This window comes from Chrysochloris asiatica, unplaced genomic scaffold (assembly GCF_000296735.1).
Source record: "Chrysochloris asiatica unplaced genomic scaffold, ChrAsi1.0 scaffold00021, whole genome shotgun sequence".
Classification (NCBI taxonomy): domain Eukaryota; kingdom Metazoa; phylum Chordata; class Mammalia; order Afrosoricida; family Chrysochloridae; genus Chrysochloris; species Chrysochloris asiatica.
This window is the reverse complement of record NW_006408539.1, coordinates 13,024,437-13,042,498: the sequence shown is the minus strand read 5'-3', so window position 1 is coordinate 13,042,498 and position 18,062 is coordinate 13,024,437. Positions and strand designations below refer to the sequence as shown.

At 37.7% G+C, this 18,062-nt stretch overlaps 1 pseudogene; it reads right to left on the bottom strand.

Moving 5' to 3' along the window:
* The window catches only part of LOC102831046, a 32,465-nt pseudogene extending 18,030 nt beyond the window's left edge, over window positions 1-14,435 (bottom strand).
* Between the last annotated feature and the right edge of the window lie 3,627 nt (window positions 14,436-18,062).

Sequence of the window (18,062 nt, the reverse complement as noted above, 5' to 3'; positions counted from 1 at the left end):
TGTAAGAGTCTCCTCACTGGGGACCAGTGAAACTGCCCTGGATATGAGTGACAGGTCCAGATTGGTTTTACTGTGCAAAAGTGTATCTATTTCATCTATGTTGATTATCACTACTTTACAATTACCAGATACCTCAAAAGGGACTGGGGTCCCTGAATGGTGCTAACTGTCAACAAATTCAATGGCTACCCAAAAGTTTGGCGCTTTGAGTCCACCCAGAGGTATCATAGAAGAAAGGTCTGGTCATCAACTTCCAAAACACCCTATGGAGGTCAGGTCTACTCTGTCCTACAGAGAGTCACCATAAGTCAGAATCAATATCTTGAAGTGGGATTTGAGCAGATAGCATCATTGGAAACAGACATGCTCTCCATTTTCTTATCTTCTATGGGTCTGTGTTTTATTTCAATGAGAAGTTATCTTAGAATTTTCCCTCACTGTGATATGTAGTGGTGTATGATCTCTTTAAAGTATTAAAAAATAAACATATCACTTTCAAGTCTAAGGTGTGCCTGACCCAAGCCATGGAATTTTCAATCACTTCATATGCATGTAAAATCTAGACAATAAATAAGGAAGATTGCAAAAGAATTAATACTTTTGAATTATTGAATTATCCTATTATCAAAGAGTATTAAATATACCATGAATTGCCATTGTTGTTGCTGTTGTTAAGTGTCATGGAGTCATTTCTGACTCATAGCAACTCTGTATAGGGTTTCAAGGAACAGCTGGTGGGTTTGAACTGTCAACCTTTTGTTGACTGTCCACTGCTGGTCCTATAGCGCCATGGTGGTGATGGTGGTTATGTGCCGTGGAGTCGGTTCCGACTCATAGCGACCCTGTACAGAGTTTCCGAGGCTATAAATCTTTATGGGAGCAGAAAGTCTCATCTTTCTCCTGCAGGACAGCTGGTAGTTTCAAACTGCTGACCTTGTGGTTCGCAGCCCGATTCATAACCACTACGCTACCAGAGCCCCTTAGGAATGAATAACTCTGTCTTGGAAGAAGCACAAGCAGAATGCTCCTTAGAAATGATGTTGGACTTGTCATGCGCTTTGGATGTGTTAGCAGGAGGGACTACTCCCTGGAAAAAGTCATCGTGGATGGTAAAGTAGAGGGGCAGCAGAAAAGAGGAAGACCATCAATGAGGCGGATTAACACAGTGTCTGCAACAATGGGCTAATAGTGAGGACAAAGCAGGACAGAGCAGTATTTTCACACTGATGTACGAACGGTTGTTATGAGTCAGAAATGACTTGATGGCACCAAACAGTACCACCACCAACCATGAAAATTTGTTACAAGAAATAGCTGCTGTAAAACTGCATCTGAGCTATCTTGTTATGAACCACTTCAAACCTAAGAAATACAAATAGAATTTTTTTCAGAACCAAGTAAGTAGTCAACAATATGAGTGTCTGAAGGATGAAAGCAGAAATTATTACTTTAGCAGATGTGAGCCACAGGCCTGGCTTCTCTGATCAATGGAAACTCTGAAGGGAATCAACATCAAAGACTAGCTGATGAACCCAGAAGATGGCCCCAGAGGTATCCTGACTTTCATAACATCTGTGGGCTATTTCTTTGGTGTGTGATGTCTAAATTTCAATAATTTATCTTTACCCTCTTTTTCTAAACATCGTATAGTCCACTATATGGCATCATTATCTCTTATATTACCGATGTTTAGCTGACTTTAGTTTTTGGTGCTTTATTCTGACTTTTAAAAGTACACTATAATTTATACTAAACTTTGAATGTTCATAATGACTTCCTCATTCTAACAGAAATAAGTCTTGAGATAGGTAATTAAGAACAGCAGATTTTTTTCAGATTAGAAATGGTTTCCGTTTCATTTTGATACAGAGGAAGTTTTTTGCAGTAGACATACCTTCGCAACATGCTTTCATGTTAAAAGTAATTGCTTGCCATGGTATACACAATTGGATGAGAAAAGAAGCACCTCTCATGGCAAAAGACATAATCTTGCTGAGTAGAAATCTGTCATAGACATTTCACACCTTACTGAATTACCTATATAAATTGCACTCTATGATCAACAGTTTTGTTGGTTATTGACAGAAATAAAAATTGATTGTTTCTTTCAGTTTAAAACACTAACTTAGTTACTGACCTTTGGTTCACTTATTGGCTTGCTGTTGTTGTTAGGTGCCATTGAGTCGGTACTGACTCATAGCAACCCTATGCACAGCAGAACGATACACTGTCCGATCCTGGGCCAACCTTGTTACAGTTGCCATGCTTGAGCCCATTGATGCTGCCACTTGGCCAATCCATCTCATTGGGGTTTTCCTCTTTTTCTCTGATCCTCCACCTTACCAAACATGATCTCCTTCTCCAGCGACTGGTCCATCCTGACAACATTGGCTTAGGCTGGGCAATTTCTATTATTCTCTAATACATGCATCTTCTACTATGCTCCAATTCTTTAGACTTGAGTCAGTACCTGTCCTATTTTCTGCCAATCCTGGGAGTAGTTAGCATCCTGACGTCTTACCTGCTGGACTGCTTGCCTGCCATTTGACCTTCTGATCTTAGTTCACCTGAACCAGACTTGGGACTGTTCTATCTTTTCAACTTTGTGAACCGTTTCCTTGATAAAAACTTCGCTTTATATATAGATATATGTTTCACTGGTTTGGGTTCTCTAGAGAACTCAATCTAAGACAAGTGGCTTTTCCAAAGACACCCCGTAGCTCTTCCAAGAAGAGTTGGATACAGTTCACTTGTCTTCCTCACACCTCACCATTTCTCAACCATCATTGATTCCATGTTTTTGCAACTGGGGATTCTCTGCCTTTTTGTAATCTGAGCAAAATTGGACACTTGTGCCCATCTTTGGTGTCCAAGACTATTTTATTCTGGAATGCTAACTCTGAACATCTCTGTTTTTGTAAAGGCAGGGCAGTTACTCTCTTCCTCCATCACATTCACACTGAGACCCAGAGGACTGGTCAAAACCATTATTGTAAAAGAGTTGGTGAGACCCAGTCCGGCACCTGAGACACATGGATGGTCACATGCTTTTAAAAGGCCCAAAGAAGAAGAAGAGTGGATTCCTAGGCAAAATGTAACTGATTTCACTTCACTGCAGTGGGGAAGCACTGAGGTCTGATTGGTAGCTAAGATAAAACCTAAGCAGGATGGTATTTTGCATTTCAGAGTGTCATAGAAAAGGATTAAGAAACTCTGATGTGATGTCACATGGAAGAGTTGTCAATCACACTAAAAAGTTCAGGTTGGCCCAAAGCTTTACTGTCCAGTGGACCAAAATTTTCTCAGGTGGAGTGAGCACCTCCAGGGCCGCATCAGTTTGTTGAAATATTTCAATTTGTATTCTATCAATTCCTGAAGCCTTGCTTTTTGCCAATATCTTCAGTGCAACTTGGATTTCTTCTTTCAGTACCATTGGTTCTTAACAATATACAACTCTTTAAATGGTTGCATATTGACTAATTCTTTTCAGTACAATGAGTTTTTGTATCATTCCCATTTACTTTTTATGCTTCCCACATTGCTCAATATTTTGCCCATATAATATTAGCATATTATTGCAAGTGGAGGCTTGAATTTTTTTCTGCAGTTCTTTCAGTTTGAGAAATGTTGAGTCTGTTCTTCCCTTTGGTTTCCCATCTCCAGGTCTTTGTACATTTCATTATAATACATTACTTTGTCAAGTGTTCACTCAAACTGCCTTTTGAAATTTTTTCTTCAGCTCTTTACTTCTTCATTTTTCCAGTTGCTTTAGCTCATCTACATCCAAGAGCAAATTTCAAAGTCTCTTCTGTCATATATTGTGTTCTTTTCTTTCTTTCCTTTCTTCATGTATGATTTTCTTGATGTCATTCTACAACTACTCTGGTCTTCAGTAACTAGTGTTTAATGCATTAAATATGTTCTTGAGATGGTCTTTACATTCAGGTGGGATATGTTCAAGGTTGCATTTTGGCTCTCATGGACTTGGTTTCATTTTCTTCAGCTTTAACCTGAATCTGCATATCATCAGTTGATCATTTATGCCACAGTATGACCCTGGCCTTCATTTAGCTGTTAATACTGAGCTTCTTCAGTGTCTATTTACATAGATGTAGTCGATTTGATTCCACTTTTTTCCATGGAAGAGATTCACATATATATATGGTGGTGGTGGTGGTGTGCTGTGGAGTCTGTTCCGACTCATAGCAACCCTGTACAGGGTTTCCAAGGCTGTAAATCCTTACAGGAGCATAAAGCCTCATCTTTCTCCTGTGGAATTGCTGGTAGGTTTGAACCTTGAGGTTAGCAGCCCAATTCATAACCACTACACTATCATAAGGAGCTCTGGTAGTGTAGTGGTTACGAATCGAGCTGTGAACCTTAAGGTCAGCAGTTCAAAACTACCAGCTGTTCCGCAGGAGAAAGATGAGGCTTCCTGCTCCCGTAAAGATTTACAGCCTCGGAAACCCTGTACAGGGTCGCTATGAGTCAGAACCGACTCCATGGCACATAACAACAACAACAACAACACTATCATATGTATTGTTGTTGTTGTTAGGTGCCATCAAGTCGGTACCGACTCATAGTGACCTTATGCACAGCAGAAGGAAACACTGCTTGATCCTGGGCCAACCTCATTACTGTTGCCACACTTGAGCCCATTGATGCTGCCACTTGGCCAATCCATCTTGTTGGGGGTTTTCCTCTTTTTCTCTGACCCTCCACCTTATCAAACATGATATCCTTCTCCAGCTACGGACACTCCTGACAATATGTCCCCCAAGTATGAGAGATGATTTCCTTTAAAATAAAACAAAACAAAACCTTATGAGATGATAGGTGTTGTCCAAAGGTATCTTAAGTGAGGCATACCTGTATCCTTGTCATACGCAAGTTAAGTGAATAGAAATTTTGATAAAAGCAACATTTTACTCAATGATCAGTTGTTGTTGTTTTGTGTGCCATCAAGTCAGTTCAGACCCATAGCAACTCCATATAGAGTTTCCAAGGAGCAGCTGGTGAGCTTCAACCGCTGACCTTGCAGTTCAAACCAACTTTGCAGTCCAGCTCATTAGCCCGCACCACCACACACTATTAACTGTCATTAAATAGAGTAGCTGTCTGTTGTTTTTTTCTTAACTTCTTTTTGTCAGCTGAGTGAAGACTTACCGAGCAGATCCGTGTTGTCGATTTTGTTCTTGCTGTTTGTTGTTAGATGTCATTGAGTTGGTTTTGACTCATAGCCTCCCTTTGCACAACAAAATGAACCACCACCCAGTTCTGAGACATCCTCATCAGTGTTGCAACTACTGTGTCAATCCATCTCATTAAGGTTCTTCCCCTTTTTTTTGCCATTTATCTGCTTTACCAAACATGATGTCCTTCTCCAATGGTGGGTCCCTCCTGATTACCTGCCCAAAGTATATGAGGCAAAGTCTTACCATCCTAGCTGCTAAGGAGTATTCTGGATTCTGGCTGTACTTCTTCCAAGATGGATTAGTTTGTTCTTCTGGCAGTCTAAGGTATAGTTAATATTTCTGGCCAACACCATAATTGAAAGCTATTAATTCTTTTCGGGTCTTCTTGATTCATCATCCAGCTTTTGTACACATGTAAGGATCCAATGGCATGATGCCCATGAATACTCTTTTATTGAACACTTAGCGTGGACTGTGATGTGCACTGTTTCTCCACTTTTGTTACCTCACATATTCCTTATAACAGACCTGCAACAATCCTCATGCTGTAGAAAAGGAAACAGAGGGCAGAGGGACTATGTAACTAACACAAATTCACACAGCTAGTAAGAGACAGAGCAGACATTCCAGGTCAGATTTGACAATAAAGTCAATGTTCTTGTATTAGAGTATGACTAAGGCTATTATCATTGTCACTAAGGAACAATTATTACTATTAATTTATGCATCATCTATGTCACTAATTTATGCCACATCTATGATCCATGTTCCACCATTCATCTGTCAGTTTGTAGTACTGTGATGATTTGCATGTCGCTGTGATATTGGAAGCTATGCCACCAGTGTTTTAAATAACAACATGGTCACCCATGGTAGACAGGTTTCAGCAGAGCTTCCAGACTAAGACAGACTAGGAAGAAAGAGAGGGGGGCTACTTCTGAATAATTAGCCACTAAAAACTTTAAAATAACAGCAGAACACTGTTGAATGAAATGAAGACCTTATGAATCGCAGCAGGGCATTATTAGTCCATGAAAACCAAAATATAATCTTTAATATATCCCACCTGAATTCCAAGAACACCTCAAGAACAGGTTTGATCCATTCGACAATAATGATTGAAGAGCAGAAAGAGTTGTGAGATGACATCAATACATCATACAGGAAGGAAACAAAAGGCCATTAAAAGGTAGGGAAGGAAGAAAAGACAAGAATGGATACCAAACGAGATTCTGAAACTTGTTGAGTGTAGAGAAGCTAAAGTAAATGGAAGAAATGAAGGCTTAAAAAAGCTGAATAGAAAATCTCAAAGGATAGCTTAAGAATACAAAGAACTATAATGAAATGTACAAAGACCTAAAGTTAGAAAACCAAAAGATAGAAACAAGCGCAGCATTTCTCAAGCTGAAAGAATTCAAGAGAAACTTTAAGTCTTGAATTGTAATATTGAAAGATTCTATGGGCAAAATATTGAATGATGCAGAAAGCATCAAAAGAATAACAAGGAATCTGCAGAGTCAGTGTATCTAAAAGAAATGGTCGATATTTAATCACTTAAAGAGATAACATATGATCAAGAACCAATAGTACTGAAGAAAGAAGCCCAAGTTGCGCTGAAGACACTGGCAAAAAAACAAGAATCTAGTAGTTGACAGAATACAAACTGAAATCTGATTCAGCACTGGAAGCACTCACTATTTCAAGAAATTTGGATGACAGCTACCTGGTCAATTGATTAGAAGAGATCCATATTTGTGCCCATTTTAAAGAAGCTACCCAATGGAATGCAGAGAGCATTGAACAATATCATTAATACCATATGCAAGTAAAATTTTACTGGTGATAATTCAAAAACAATTGTAACAGTATATGGACAAGGAACTGCCAGAACTTCAAGCCAGATTCAGAAAAAGACATGGAACAAGCGATGATATCTGCTGATGTCACATGGATTTTAGCTGAAATAAAAAAACTACCAGAAAGATGTTTACTTGTGCTGTGCTTTTTATTTTTACATCTAAAAGCTTTAAGTATGCAGACTTTTGACTGTGTGGGTCATAGCAAACTATGAATAATATTTCAAAGAATGAGTATTATAGAACATTTGATTGTGCTCTTGAGAAACCTGTACATAGATCAAGAGACATTCCTTAAAAGAGAACAAGGGGATACTGAATGGTTTAAAATCAGGAAAGATATGTACTAGGGTTATGTTCTTTCGCTGTTCTCTTTCAATTTGTATGCTGAGCACATAGTCTGAGAAAATGGATTATATGAAGAAGAAATTGTCATCAGGATTAGAGGAAGAGTCATTAACAATCTGCATATGATATAGCCTTGCTTGCTGGAATCAAAAAGGACTTGAAATGCTTACTGATAAAGATCAAAGACAACAGTGTTCAGTATAGATTGCACCTCAATGTAAAGGAAACAAACCTCACAAATCCATCTCGTTCTGAATCTGGTCAGAAAGAGAATGGAGGAACTTGAGACTGTGGTCCTTGACCACTCTTTACGTCTGGAATGGAACTCACCCTTGTGGCCCAATTTTCAGATACACATAGAGTGGGGACAACAACCCTAGCAAGGTCTGCTCACCATGGAATGGACAATGATTCAAAATCAAAAGGGCAGCATTTTCCTAAAGACAAAGTTCAGAAGTGTTGGAAAGGAGGGTGGAGTGGAAATAAGTACACAAGAAGGAAGTGGGGTAACTGTTGGTACATGGAGGGGATTGCAATCACTGAGATGAAACAAAGTGTGTGGTTTGTTGAATGTAAACCTGATGTTCTGTTCTGTAAACCTTCGCCTAATTCACAATACAAAATTTCAAATATATATATCAGAACTCAGCTGAGGCGCGCTTTAGTCCTCAAAGTGATCTCTCCTTTTAAGCCCGTTACAGAGATCTTTTGCAGTAAATTTGCTCAAAGTAATACATAGTTTGATTTCTTAAATGATGCTCCTACAGGCATTGATTGTGAATTCAAGTAATTCAATGAAATCCTTGACAACTTCAATCTTTTCTCTATTTATTGCATATTATTTACTGATGGAATGTCAACTATTTATGCCTCTTAACATTCTTTAAAAATTTATATCACTGACTACTAATTAAAAATGTGTTGTCTCTTCTAGGTTGAAAATGAAAGATCTATGAACAATATAAAAACTCACAACCATCAGAAAACAAAACTGTCAGAACATTTTGTACCCTAGTGGACTTGGAAAATAATGCCTATGCTGGTCTCATGACATATGAAAATGAGGTCATATAAAAAACAAAAAAAAAATAGTGGAAAGATATTCAATTCTTCACCTACAGTCTAGTTCCTGACTAAAGTTTTATGTTGTGTAACAACTAGAAATTTTTATCTGCTTAACCCTCGGAAACCCTGTACAGGGTCGCTATGGGTCGGAATCGACTCGACGGCACTTAACAACAACAACAAAGGAATTGTAGGCAACATATCACCTTTTCAAGCAATGAAGTCATTCTTACCTTTTAACATGTACACAGATAACAGGGCTCAGAAAATTGGAGCACCAGAAGTATAAGGTCCTGGTAGTGTGCCGTGGAGTCCGTTCCGACTCATAGCGACCCTCTATAGGGTTTCCAAGGCGGGAACAGAAAGCCTCATCTTTCTCCCATGGAACAGCTGGTAGTTTCAAACTGCTGACCTTGAGGTTAGCAGCCTGACTCTTAACCACCACGCTAAAGGAATCCATTTATTTCCATGAGAAAATAAAAATATAGAGATTGAAGTGAAAATAAAAATCTTAAAGGTTGAGAGTTTTGGTTTTAGCTGGTCTTGCTCAAAATAGGATTAAAACTTGGTTTAAACCAGGCATACTCAAGAAATAATTGTTGAAGAATTTTACTAAGTATGTTGTTGTTGTTATGTGCCATGGAGTGGGCTCTGACCCATAACAACCCTGTACAGGGTTTCCAAGGCTGTAAATCTTTACGGGAGCCAAAAGCCTCATCTTTCTCCCACAGAACAGCGGTAGTTTCGAACTGCTGACCTGTGGTTCACAGCCCGATTCATAACCACTATGCTACCAGAGAATAGAGCAAGCAAAAAAGAGTACCTAGATAACTGTTGTAAAATAATTCACAAAACTGAATGGAAATGATTTTGTTCTGATTCTTTTTAAAGACTATAAAGCTAACAGGGACCTATAAACATGTGTTGTATTATCTTGGAACTTGTTGGAAAGTGTCAAGAATGTGTTGTCACAGAGGTGGCAGAAAGAAGGTATAGAGAAAATTACACAAGACACTTATTTCTCATTTGTCTTCAGTAGATGTGTTGTTGTTTAATACCATCAAGTTGGTTTTAATTCATAGTGACTCAGTGTAGGGTTTCTGAGGAGCGGCTGGTGGACTTGAATCATTGGCCTTGCAGTTACAACTGATCTTGCGGTCCGATGCTTATCCTACAGCGCCACACTAGGGCTCCAAATATAGAACTAATTCAATGATTCATCTTGACTTCACACTTAAAAAGTCAAACCATTTGCTGTGGAGTGGATTCCGACACACAGCAGTCCTAAAGGGTAGAGTGGAACTGTCCCAAAAGACAGTTTCCAAGGCTGTCGTCTTTATGAAAGCAGACAGTCATTTTTCTCCTGTGGAACCAGTAGTGGACTCAAAGCACTGACATTTCAGTTAGCAGCAGAATGTTTAACCACTGTACCACCAGAGCTTCTGAAATCACAATTAGACAAAGCAACATTAAATAAAGATTTAAAAACTTCAGATTTCTCAATGCTGGAATTTAAACTGGCACAACAGCTTAAGCTGGGAATCTATCCAGAATTACTCAAGCCATAAGACTGTACTAAAAGATTTTGTTCAAGCGAAAGCTCATTTTTTCAGTCCCGCCATTATTATAATTAAAGATGGTTTGCTGTCATCGATGACAAGTAAGGATGATGTGACTTGACAGGCTGTGCTTAAGTAGCTCATGATTTCAATAGCAGCTTGATTCATGAGTGCTGGAAATACTAGATGGGCTTTTCAGGGGCATTTGAAATTTTAATATTCTTATAAAGTTCATGTTATAAACATCATTTTCTTCTAAGTAGGACAGTATTTCAGATGTGCCATCAGAAGTGGAAATTTGAAAGAAAGTGACAAACTAAACATAGCAGGTAGCAGTAATGGATCTTTACAAATGAGATATTGCATCAATGGCTACATCGTTTTCTATAGATGCTGTCATGAAAAGTTTTTGAGAGATGATTTTGCAACACCTCTATCTATAAAACAGACTAGATTCATTGGTCAATAAAGTGTAATATGTTATTATTGTTGAAAAATGTTTTGCCATTTTATGCATTGCAAATTTTTTGTTTGGATTTAAAAATAATATTAAAATATATACATGTATTGCAAGACATTATGGTAAGGATTTTTAAATAATCTTCCATATCAGATATATTCTGATCTTAGACACTAAAGGAAAGCATATATTTATAGCTGTAATATGTGGTAAAACAATTGTGAGCATGGTGCAGGACCTTGCAGGATTACGCTCTGTTGTGCGCAGGGTTGGAACTGGCTTGATAATGCCTAATAATAGCAGTAACATGATATGTGTGGTTATTTTGTTGAATAAACAATGATCGTGGAATAATTCATAATGCAGCTTAAAATTATTTTCATATGCATAAATCTGACCTGCTACTTGATGGTATTCAGAGTAATGTCCATGATTTTTCTCATTATTCTTAGTTTTGTTCAAGTGTAAAAACAGAGACACATTGGAGCAAGGAGATATTCTTGCTTATGGAGTACTGAGTTTGGTTTACCTTAAGGGAAAATTAACATCAATATGTCAATTAAGGGCAGAGTTGCACGGCCTGTTCTTGTAGTTGCTGCCAATAAATTGTACACTTGTAAAACATTTAATTGGGAAAAGTTGTGTGATATTTATAATAATGACCAAAAAACAAAACAAAACAAAAAGGAATAGCTTCTGAGGCTGGTGATTTCTGTACAACCAAACACTTCCTGGGATACGATTCCTTAGTTTCGAGAATTAGGGTTATGGTTTCATGAGACATTCCAGTTAATTGGCCTAATATCATGTTTATTACTTTCATTCTGCCTTTTAGTTTTTTATATCAATTCATCTCATTGAAGGTCTTCCTCTTTTTTACACACACTCTATTTTACCAAGCATGATATAGGTACCAATTGATAATATGTTCAAAGTACACGGACAAAGTCTTCTCATCCTCACTTCTAAGAAGCATTTGGATGTACTTCTTCCAAAACAGATTCATTTGTTCTTCTGTCAGACCATGTCAGATATGTCATATGATATATTCAATATTAGACATATATGATACATTCAATATTCTTCTCCAGCACCATAATTCAAATTCTTCTTCAGTCTTCCTTATTCATTGTCTAACTTTCTCATGCTTATGAGGCAATTAAAAACATCATCACTTAAAAATACCACCTTAATCCTTAAAGCCAGTCCTGGTGTGACACTGTGGGTTAATGTGCCAGACTGCAAAGCTGTTTGAACTGCATGGTTGGCAGTTCTGCTCCTTGGAAACCCTCTACAGGGTCATGATGGTTTGAAACTGACTCAACAGCATTTCACAACCACAGCAACAGTCCTTAAAGTAGTATCTTTGCTTTTTAACACTTTACAGAGGTCTTTTGCAGCAGATTTGTCCAATGGATATATCATTAGATTTCTTCACTGCTGCTTCCCTGGGTGTTGATTGTGGATCCAAGTAAAACGAAATCCTTGACATCAGTCCTTTCTCCATTTTTCATGACGTTGCTTCTTGTTCCATTTGTGAAGATTTTTGTTTTATGTTCAAGAGTAATCCAGACTGAAGGCTGCAATCTTTGATCTTCATCAGTAAAGGCTGAAATCCTTTTTTATTTCAGCAAACAAGAGAGTGTCATCTGTATATTGCTGGTTGTTAACCAGTCTTCCTCCAATCCTGATGCCACATTCTTCTCTGATTATTCACTCATCGTACAGATTAAGTACATAATTTGCTATGCTGAGTTTAGTTTGTTTGTCAGTTTTCTTGTCATTTTCATTTCTGTTGTGCTAATATTTACTAATTCTTTCTGATTTTCCTCTTTTTTTATTTTGATGTGCAGGTAAACTATTTCTCTTTGAAGTTACCCTGTAATTTATTAATTTTTCCCTCTTTAATACAGTGTGTTTTACCTAGGAATCTACTTGACTTTCTTGCCATTTTGAAGTTCTGTGTCTACACTGTTTCTTCTTTTTGCTTTTTGGTTGTCTTCATTATTCGTTGATGCCTGTAGTTCCCTATTTTCAGTCTTGTAAGCTTGTTTTACTTTAAATACTTCTGGACTGAGTTCTGGGTAGTGTTGTCATGTATGGTAATCTCAGGTTATTGCACATTGCTATTGGTTTTCAGTCCAAAGAAACATCCTTTAGTATTTACTGTAAAGTTGATCTGGCCTTTGCAAATTCCTTTAATTGCTGTTTATCAGAAAATGTCTTAATTTCACCATTGTATTTACTGGGTATATGATTCTTGGTTAGGATTTTTTTTTTTCAGAGTTTTGTATATGTCATCCCATTGCCTTCTTGCCTCCATGGTTTCTGCTGAGAAATCAGAGTTTAGTCTTATTTGTTTTCCTTTGTAGATAACTTTTTGGTTTTTCCCAAGATGGTCTCAGAATTCTTTTCTTGCCTTTAATTTTGGAAAGTTTGATTATGATGTGTCTTAGTAATTTTCTTTGGAGATGTGTCCTGTTTGGGTTTGTTCAGTTTCTTGTATGCTTCTCATTTTTCATGATGTTAGGGAACTTTTCCTCCAGCAACTCTTCTACAATTTTCTTCTGTGTTTTTAATTGTCTTATCCTGTTCTGGAATTCCATTCTCCCATAAGTTGTTTCTCTTCATGACTTCTCACATAATTCTTAGGATTTGTTACATTCTTTTTTCTAATTATTCTTCTAGCATACTAGTATTGAGAGATTTAACTTCAAGTTCACTAATAAAGGCTTCCGTTGCTTCAAATCTTCTCCTTTGTCCTTTCTATGTACTATCACATCTAAAGTCTTATTATCAATATTCTTGATTTTTAATTGCAGTTTATATTATTTAAAAATTTACATTTATTTTGTCTGTTTATTTTTGTAGTGTTTTTCTGAATTCTTCTAAAGTTTTTCCTGTGTTCTCATTGCTTTCCTCGATCTCTCTGTCAATCTGTTGAAGGTTCAATATTGTTCTTATAAATTTTTTCAGTTAGTTCCGTTACCTTTTGTTCCTAAGAAATGTGATGCTGTCTGTGCATGTTGATCATTTATTTGAGCCATTCCCTTTTGTTTCTTTGTATGGACAAAAAGTGTCTGTTGTCTCCAGGACTTTGTGGGGTTGTAGTATTTGTGGAAACAAACAGTGCAGTTGTTGGACTTCTTGTCGTTGTTGTTATGAGCCGTGGAGTCGGTTCCGACCCATAGCGACCCTGTACAGCAATCCCTAGGTTGTAAATCTTTACAGAAGCAGAAAGCCTCATCTTTCTCCCATGGAATAGCTGGTAGTTTCGCACTGCTGACCCTGAGGTTAGCAACCCAATTCATAACCACTACACTACCAGAGCTCCTTTGTTCTACTTGGAGGAGAGAAATCTCTGATGGGCTTCTGCAATTCAAGAAGTTCACAAGGTAGCTTTGGAAGGGATGTCACGGCAGCGTTCCTAGTGGGAGGCGGAGCTCCTGTTCGCCTCAGTATTATCTATGTTCAGGGCACTCAATCCAGAAGTAGTTTGTGTGGGCCTTTGATGGAGTTACTTTCAGTGTGTTAGAACCCCAGGGAAGCTGGGGGGCAGGGTAACTGGCTAAATTCTGGTCTTGTGGCTCTGTGGGTTTTGTAGGTCTGGAACCAAGCCCAGCTGAATCCAAGCACCAAAGTGGTGCAGCTGGCCCCAACTCACATGACATGGCTCGCAATTACATGGCTCTGGACTCCCAAAGAGCAGTGTCTATGTTTGGGTTGAATAAGGGTGGGAGCTGGTCACACTTCTGTTCACCATGGGGCATGGGGGAAAAGAAGAAGTCATACCTTTCATGTCACCCACTTGAATCTGCTCTGCCAAGTTTGCCTCCATTGCCAAAGCTGCACACAAGATGGTTGAACTATGTCTGGCCAGCTGTTCACCTGTCTGTTTCTCTTTTGCCATCTCAGCTTGACCTTTCTTCTTGGCAAGAAATCCATGCATCTCTCTATCATTTCTTCTGTAGTTCAGGTTGCCACAACTTTCATCTGAGTCTATTTTATTTGTATCTCATATCTTTGTTGTAGAGAGTCCCTGTAATGCATCTGCCTAGTCCACCATCTTACTGGAAGTCTAAGATACAGTTTTGTTTTTCAATCTTATTTATATCCTACCCACCAGACAAGGAGATAGTTTTTATCTGTTGTCCACATCCTGCCCCTCTGCTCATCTTTTCCTCAGGAATTTTCTTCCTGTCACCTAACCCTAATAATTTCATCTATTTTGAACATGTATCATCTATTTTGAACATGTCATCTGGAATGAGCAATCCCTGGAAAAGAACATCATGCTTGGTAAAGTACAGGGTTAGTGAAAGACAGAAATACCCTCAACAAGATGGATTGACACAGAACCTGCAACTTACATATGGGAAAGATTGTGAGGATGGCGCAGGTCTGGTCAGAGTTGCTATGAGTTGAAAGCAACTTGATGGCATCTAACCTCAATAGCATGATTTATATTATCTGTTTACTTCCTAAGAGTTGCTGTAAATCAAGTCTTTATCTTACTTGCCTTACCTCCATTATGTGTAAATGTGTTCAAATGATGAATGCTACCCTAATAAGGGTTTGTGTCCTGGAGCAGCAGGTCCAAATTCACCAACTCAAATTAGAGAGAAAAAGAGATGTATTAGAAGGTGGCCCCAACCGGGAATTCCACAGCAATGCAGACTGACTTAATGAACTCCAACCTGTGATCAAAATACATAGAGTCAATGTTGGTGGTTCAAACCCACCAGCAGCTCTTAGAAAACTCTATACAGAGTTGCTATGTGTCACTTAACAACAAAAAATATGCTTTTACATTGGGATACACACTGGGGGAGTCACATACTTTTCTAGGTGCCCTAATAAATCAAGCCACAAGATAATCACAAGATGTAAACGTCAATCATAGTAATTATCAGACAAAGTATCACAATCAGATAAAGCAATTTGAATTGCATTTATGGGACATAAACAGCCTTTTCAGGTCTTATCAACATTTCAGGCAGAACTGTCTCGATGACTACACACAATATATCCACCCTTGACCAATATTGAAAGTTATAAAAAAAAGTCCCCAGATTTCGGAGTAAGGAACAAGGCAAACATGGCATGACTTAGGCTAATGTGGAATAAGTCAGGTTACAATGAAGAACAACAAAAGCTAGGTAGAATTGTAGAATATTTAGTATTTAAAATATAAATTTTAAAGGCATTTACGGAAATTTTTAGTAAATTACAAATTTGTAAGTCTAATACTAATGCCAGGTAATCATTTATTCACTCACTGAACAAATTACTATATGCTTATGTTGAACAGTAAGCCCCTAATACACTACTTCCTTGACCTTTTATCAATATAAGTTTTTCATAACTCTTCCATAAGTTTACAAATTCCTGCTAAATAGACAAAGACTGATTATAGCAACCCATGATTTAAGTCTGTAGATATGAAAATAGAATTATTAAATAAGTGTTACAACTTTACTGTGACGAGTCATTTTATGTACACTAAATACATTGTCTTAATACAACATCAAAATAATGTGGTTTTCTAGTGATTACTGTGATTACTGTTCCTGTATTTGTGTTTTTATTCACTGATTATATCCTGGTTTGGGGAACAAAGATTTATCTAAGAGCTGGTGACTCACCACAGGTTAAGCACTGGACTTCAAGTTTGGTTTGAATTTCAAGGTCCATTTGAAATGCAAATTTGGTAGTTCAAACTCATCAGCTGCTCCTTGATAATCTCTATACAGGGTCTTTATAAATTGGAACCAACTCAACAGCACTTAACAACAACTAGAATAAAGTACAATGGTACTTAATTCAACAGTTCTTTTTAAACATACTTGATAAAACCCAAGCACAATAGTTTATTTAAGCTCCATCCTCCAAGGTATTTGCTAAGACAAGCTCACTTGAAGCACCACTATAATTACTTTCTACAGCAATTGGATCTAGTCCCAAGAGCAATCTCTATGGATTTAAAATTCTAATTTATAACTCTTAGAGCTCCCTTGTGCTGTCCTTTTATTTTCATTTTGATTTACTGCCTCATAGCAGTCCCTCACACAGCTCATAATATACCCAAAATTATCTTCTCTTTTGAGTGTCTGCTACTCACTCACTCTACAGACTTGTCTTCACACTAATAAATATTCATTTTTTTGTTATTCACACCAATGGTTACCACTATTATTTTCTCTAGTAGAAGCTTCAGTTAAAAATTAAATTGAAAAAAATGACTACAATAATTTTTTATAAATACATTTCATATAATTTCTATATCCCAGTATAAAGATGTCAGTTCACTCACAAGCATTTCCCTTGATCAGAAGTATTCAGCAGAGAATCAAAATAACAAAGGACTAGAAGAGTGATTAGAGGGATGGAGAAAGATTTAGGATGTACTCATGTTAGATTCCAAAGCCCTTTCATTTCAGATAATACTAAAGATATGCACGGCAGGTTATAGGTACCCTCATAAACCAATGACTAACATTGATTCAAAGAGTTAATTGACAGAAGAGAGTAACTACATTTTCCTTAACCCCTACTCCAATTGGAAACAAAAGAAGCAAACCCAGAAACATAAAAATCAACTTTCAATGAATTATGATAAGGAATCAAATGTTAAAAATGGATCTACTTCCCCAATAAGAAAAGTCTTATATCTATTTTTAGAATACTTAATTACTGAAAACCTTATGAATAGCAGTGGAACACTGTCAGCACCAAAATATTGAAGCATGGTGAAGAGCACCAGACTACTGTGAGATATAGTACCAGAAGTTGAGGTTGGAAGGCACTCACAATACAACAGGGAAAGAGCTTCCTCCTCAAAGTAGAGTTGACACAGTGATGATGTGAATGGGGTAAAGTTTCCTGGACCTTCATTTGTTGATGGAGCACAATTCAAAATGAAGAGAAACAGCTGTAAATGCCCACTGATAATTGAAACAGGGAATTTATGAAGTATGAATCTAGGACAATTGAAAGTTGTCAAAATGAAATGGACTCACTCCAAGACAAACTCAAAGGGAACATATGAGCAGGCATGTAAGTAAGCTTGCTGGCAACCACATTGGTCTACTGATGAGTGGAAGAGGAGGAAAGGCAGCAATGAAGATATGGGCAGAGTTCAACCTCGTTCCATAGACTCCCATTAAGTTGGAGATGAGAAAGAGGAAGGGCTGGTTGGTCTGAAGTATTTTGAGACCTAGGTACTCCTGAGTCCATGGACATTGTCACAGAGGGCTAGAGCTGAGAGTTTAGCATCCAGCTGACATGAAGAGAGGGGAGACACAAGAATGCTCAAACTTGAAGATAATACCCATTTGGCCCAGCTTCTATGACTTGATGATCAGAACTCAAATAGAGGAAGATAAAATTTTTTTGATAAAGGAAACAAATGCAAATTACTATAATTTGATGAAATTGACCTATACTTATGAATGCAGTAGCTCAAAATACCAACTGAGAGGAAAGGACTCTTCACACCAAGGATAAATTCCTAACCCCTCTGTATAGAGAGTTGATAGGGACAGGCAACTTAGACACTGGCTATCTAAAATGGGGG